Source organism: Acomys minous, assembly GCF_964271855.1.
Source record: "Acomys minous genome assembly, chromosome: 1".
NCBI classification, from domain to species: Eukaryota; Metazoa; Chordata; class Mammalia; order Rodentia; family Muridae; genus Acomys; species Acomys minous.
In genome coordinates, this window is record NC_140483.1 from 183684913 (window position 1) to 183690912 (window position 6000).

Here is a 6000-nt window from a genome sequence, read left to right on the forward strand (position 1 = left end):
GTGATATTTAGATTCTCCATCCCTGGTCGTCAGTAAGTGACCATCAGTATCTGAGAAACTGATGCATACCACCTTCTCTATATGATGCAATGCATTGTTAATATCAGTCCTTCAGATAATCAATTAAGTTCTGTATCTATATTATTGATTAGTCAATATGTAGCAAACACAATCCAGAGTGATTGGGATATGTCATTAAGAAAGACAACATCTACTATGTGGGTAGAACTCGTTTCCTAGAAGTAAACAATAGCCATTCTAAGTTAGTTATGCACTTATGGGGAGGGCGTGGTATAAGAGAAGGAGCTCAGGAGATCAGAGGGATGAAGAACTGCAGGTTCTAAGAGTCCTAGACAGTCCTACCTGGCCGAACACTGAGCTCCAGGTGGAAGGAAGAGCTGGATAGCCAGAGCAAAAGCTTCCAGCTGGTGGGGGCCTGGGGGAAGTGAGCAGGGTGGGGGTGGGGAGGGACTGGGGGAAGTGAGTAGGGTGGGGGTGGGGAGGGACTGGGGGAAGTGAGCAGGGGTGGGAGGAGCTGGGGGAAGTGAGCAGGGGTGGGAGGAGCTGGGGGAAGTGAGCAGGGGTGGGAGGAGCTGGGGGAAGTGAGCAGGGGTGGGAGGAGCTGGGGGAAGTGAGCAGGGGTGAGGGAGCTGGGGGAAGTGAGCACGGGTTGAGGGGGATATGGGGGAGGGGAAGGAGGGAAGGGATGGCAGCAGGAGGGGAAGCTGGGTAGGGAGTGAGGTCATGGCTCAGAGAGCTTGATACAAGTGTACAGACGCTAGCTTTTATTTAGAATAAATCAGTTAATGGTGGGGATCTAATGAGATGGGTAGACTGTAGCTACATGAACTCACTCTTGATTATTGAGAATTTTATACTGAGAAGTCTGTAATATTACATGTATATGTCTTCTTTGTCAAGTTTCTTTGAAAAAAAATCAAACCAACAATATATACTGGATAGTATTGTTAAAATAATTCTTTTTCCTTATAATTGTGGTTTTGTCTACATCAACAGTCCCTATTTTTTTGTCTGTTTTCTATCAAAAAGCTTCCTTGAACAGTCAATCAACTTCTTAAGATAGAGTGCCTGCCATAATATTTCTTTTCATCAAATGTATTTGGGAAAAGAATCCTACCATATGTAGCCAACAGTATTGTTAAAAGTAATTCCTTTTCCTGTGGATCTTTGTCTACATCAGCTCTGTTTTGGGCTCCCACCCCCGGCCTTCGTCCTGCTTTACTTTTCATCAAACACCCTCTTTGAACAGTCAACTGCTAAAGATAGAGGCCTTCCGTGGTGTGACCCCGTAATTTAAAATGTACATTTTTAACTCCATCGAGCAGGCCTAAGACTACATGCTGGCGACAGTGAGTGTCCTGGGCTCAGTACCCATCAAAATGAATAAGAATTGGTAGCCACTGCTAAGTCCATATTCAATAAACAATTGATTACAAGGCAACAGGACTGGAGCTCTGAAGCAGAAATTCATACATGGTCCACTGGAAGGCCGCTGAGGCAAGTTAGCTACAGGCATCTTAGGAAATCTCTTGTCTCTTCCCCTTCAATCTGCATATCCACTTTTTACTCTGTTGTTATGGCAACCAGCTTTATCCCAGTACAACCTGACAACTCTGAGCATCTCTCACTTTCTTCATCAGGTTTTCTCTAATGTATATGCAGTCAGAAAGAGAAAGGACATTAACACCCCAAGAGGCAACCAGGGACCAGTGAGGAGACAGAGGCAGAAAGATGAAAACGTTCTGAAGCTCAAACGGTGCCAGGGGGTAAAGCCCCAGGCGCCCCCAGAAGGAAATGATACAATAACTTGCACTAATATTGACTTTCCCCACTATTTGTTCTCCTCAGCTTGCTGTCCTAATGCTTGAGATCTTTTTTACATACATGGCTGTCAGTCAGGTGCTGTTTTGGCTTTACTTTGCTGGAGAAGACCAACCTTCCACCATGGTTAGACCTGGGGTTTGGATGGTGCACATGGAATTTCCAAGAGGGAAATAATGACGAGGCATTCCAAACAAAAGGCAAAGAATGAGCAATAGTGAGGTGTGAGGAGTACAAGGCAGGAATCAGCGAGAGCCTGAGGGAGAGACCGAGAGCTTGTCACAGGGTTTCTGGACTGAGAACCACCTGGCAAGTAAACTGAGTTGAGAATATTGGAAGATGTCTACCTAAGGCTTTGTTTGTTGTGTGTTTCTTTTTCATCTTTAGGATCCGTTGGCCCAGGAATAGTACAAGAAACTTCAGCTGTGTAGGCAGGTCAAAATTAAGTATTTAGGCAGAAAAAAAAAAAACTTTGGAAAATGTAATAGTTCGTCATGCGTGTTTTGTCCTTGTGTGAGTAAAATGAACTTGCGCCTACTTCACTGTGCCCAACATTTCTCAAGAAAGTAAAGAAAATGAGGCAAGTAGCATCTATTATTTAAAATAAAACATAAAGTAGCAGAAAAAAGTGTGTGAATTCCTTATTAACCATTCTTTACTTTACTATCTTATTTACCAATTAAGACTTAAATTCAAAAGTACTCTTCAAGGAAGGCTGGGCAGTACTTTTGGGTTTAAAGGGCTATTTCAAGCCTATTTGTTTTAGCATGATTACAGCTTATTAGCAACTACTGTATGTCATCAGATAGATATAAAATCATCGTAAGAGTAAGTTACTCTTATTGCGTATGCCACTAAAACTGAAAAGAATAGGCTCTGCCACTATACTTTGACACTATTAATTCTAAGATGGGTGGGACTTCAGAGATCTGAGAAGTAAAGTAGCTTAAGTTGATGCCTTTAATTTCGTTCTCTCACCTCCTTAGACCATTGAGGGTAGGCATCTACTTCATGCATCTGTGACTCTTTCTAACACTTTGAAAAATTTTAAGCACACAAACAGGTCATATGTTGATGTGGCTAGAATGAGCCTGGCCCCCTTCAGCTCATATATTTAGATGCTTAGTCCTCAACTGTTGAACTATTTGAGAAGGATTAGGGGGCATGGCCTCGTTGGAGAAAGCATGCCAGGGGGGTGGGGGGGTGGCCTGTGAGGTTTCAAAAGCCTATGCGAGGCCCAGTGTCTCTTTTTCTGTCTGTTGCCAGTGGATCAGGATGTATGGCTCTCAGCCACTTCTCCAGCATTCTGCCTGCCAGTGTGGTACCATGCTCCCTGTCATGATGCTAATAGACTAGCCTTCTGAAACCACAAGCCAGCCCATAATTAAATGCCTTCCTACATATGTTGCCTTGGGTGAGGTGTCTCTTCACAACAATAGGACATAGCTAAGACAGAGGTATTCCAGCATTTGTTGAATCGAATTGAACAGCTCTCCATTTATCTGATACGTTTTGACATAGCTCCTTATCCTATCTGAGATACAAGACATTTTACAGGACGAAAAACTCCATCGTTTAGCCTAGGATCCCTCAGAGTAATGAAACGCACCAGTAATATTTAGCATCAACAGAGCCCTCACATCATGGCCAGCTAGAGAGCCTAGCGTGCAGAAAGTCTTCTGCAGAAAGTCTTCACGCATTTGTCTCCATGTCAGAGCTTGTTTTCTATTACATTTATAAGAAGTCACCACAAGAGAGCTCTCTCTAAGTCACTGTTCCAGTAAGTGTAATGGTAAGAAATATTTCTAAAATCACAGTGCTGTGTTAATTATTTGTGAGTCTGTGTTTAAAAAGTTAGCTGCCCCTGACTTTCCCAGCTCTTTGGAAGGGTTTGAAAGGGGGGAAAATGTTAGGCCTCAAGGAAGCTTTCCCACAGATCTCCGCGGCTTCCGTTTTTGTATGGGAAAGCGCTTTTAAGACGTTTTGCCGCGCCTTTGTTTGGTTTGATTTCATGCTCACTGAAGCCCATTTCCATCTCGGTTACTGACACCTTGAGCTTGTGATTTTCCTTTGTTAAGCAGACCAGATGACATTTGATAAGATTTTTGGCTTCTAAGCTCCTCGGCTCAGAAGCTGCATTAGAAAGATTTCCACAGCATTCTTCTTACTGATCCCACTAAGCCCCGGAAAACATACTACGACCACTGCAATTTTCAGCCTCAGTCCGGACCCGGCATAAAAGACGCCAGAGACTTGGAAGGCTCTGATGCCTGGGGTGCAGTATTTATATCTTATTAGCCCAGAACAGACGCCCTGTTCTCCCTCCTCCCTTGGGCCTCTTCATCTTCCCATTGGCCTGGGGCCAAGGCTGCCAGGACCCTGGGAAGGTGGGCCAGAGCCATCCAAGATGCCTCCCAGGGAATGCTATAGACAGCTCCCACCCTTACTTTGCCGCAGCAGGAATTTAATTTTTTTTCTTCCTGGAGCAGAGAGTAGTCTTTTTTTGTTGTTGTTGTTGCTAGGGTAGACTTTGAACTCACAATCCCCTGTCTCAGTTTCCTGCCAGCAGGGATTATAAAGCACTCGACAGCCCAGCTTCACTTTCTCTCCTGATTTTTCTGTTCCTGGCTTGATCAAACCTTAGCGTTCAGATCCTCAGTATGGGAAAAGTGCTATTTGCTGGCGTGAATGGCGGCAGAGTGGGAGTGAGTGTGTGGGATTCTGCGTTTGAATTTACTGTTAGGGAGTCTTGGGAAGTGTAACAGGGTTGCTTTTGCAGGGGTGGGTACATTCCAAGTCCCCCCAGTAGATCTCTAAAACAGTGGAATATTACAATGTGTGTGTGTGTGTGTGTGTGTGTGTGTGTGTGTGTGTGTGTGTAAAATAAAATTTCACTTTTTCTTCCAAGCAAGCTTCTCTTTATGGCTTCTCTCTGACATATCTGAACTGCCTGATTGCTCCATTTGCATGCGCTTTGGGATTACCACCCCAGCTGATGTGTGATGACCCCTGGCCGGTAGCATATATATGTAGTCTAGAAATGCTGCGTTGCTGAGTGGTCCATGGGCACGTAGTTACATAGCCTGGAATGGCTAGACGACAGGGTGACTCACATTTGGGGCAGAATGCAACAAGATGGTAGAGGGTTCTGTCATACTCAGCCACACTCACCTTAAAACTTATGGGCTGTCTAGCTTTGAGTTTTGTATATCAGAAATTCAGTTGACTGCTGGCAACTGAAACCACAAACAAAGGGGACTAGTGTTTCTGTCCTGACTGGGCCTCAGTTTCGTCACCCAGGATGTCAGGTGGTGTTTGGAAGGATGAAGTGCTACGGAAGAAAATGAAGAGGTTTGAATGAAAAGAGCTCGCCCACGACTCGGAGCATGGCAGGCCCCTTTACATCCGAGCTCACCCAGCTTTGCCCACATCCTCCCTGCAAACTGAGTTGGAAAGAAAGTCTCTAAAGTTGGAGAATAAACAAAAAACACAAACCCCAAACTGGGTTTTGTAACGTTCTTTAAGGTACACAAGCAGGAAGTTGTAAAACCGAATCAGAACTATTTGAAAGAAATGCACACACTCCTTTCTGCTCCCGACAAACACAGGCAATGCTTTGCTGATCTGCTTCTCTTAAACGATCTGTACATGCAGGCAAGTACCAGACAGAGCAGTACTCATGCCAGGAGCCTGCCTGTAAGACGGGCACGTGCATCAACTCTGGGGATCAAGCGGCCAGCAGTTCAAAGTCCTGTTCTGGTGCCCTCTGGCCTCTCAAGCCTCTGAGACCCACACTACATTTTCTGTGCCTCATCTGTATGCTCATGTTTCTTTACCCAGAAGGGAGGGAAAGACAAAAAAAAAATCTTAGAAGAGTGGCAGGACCACTGGGTACTGTTGTTCTTTCTTCTCTCTATTCCCTTTAGTACTCTCTCCTCCGTCTTTCTGAACCCTTCCCTCTCTCTTGGTAATATCCCAAGGAAAGTGTCAACCCTGAAGACCCAGCTTCTTGACTATGTGTGTGGCCTGGATCAAGCCACTCTTTTGAACCTTTAAAAATGTTTGAATTGTTAAGTAATTGTGTGTGGGACCCACATGTATACACACGAGAAGAAAGAGGGAGCACATTCAGAAATCAGAGACAACTTTTCAGGAGTT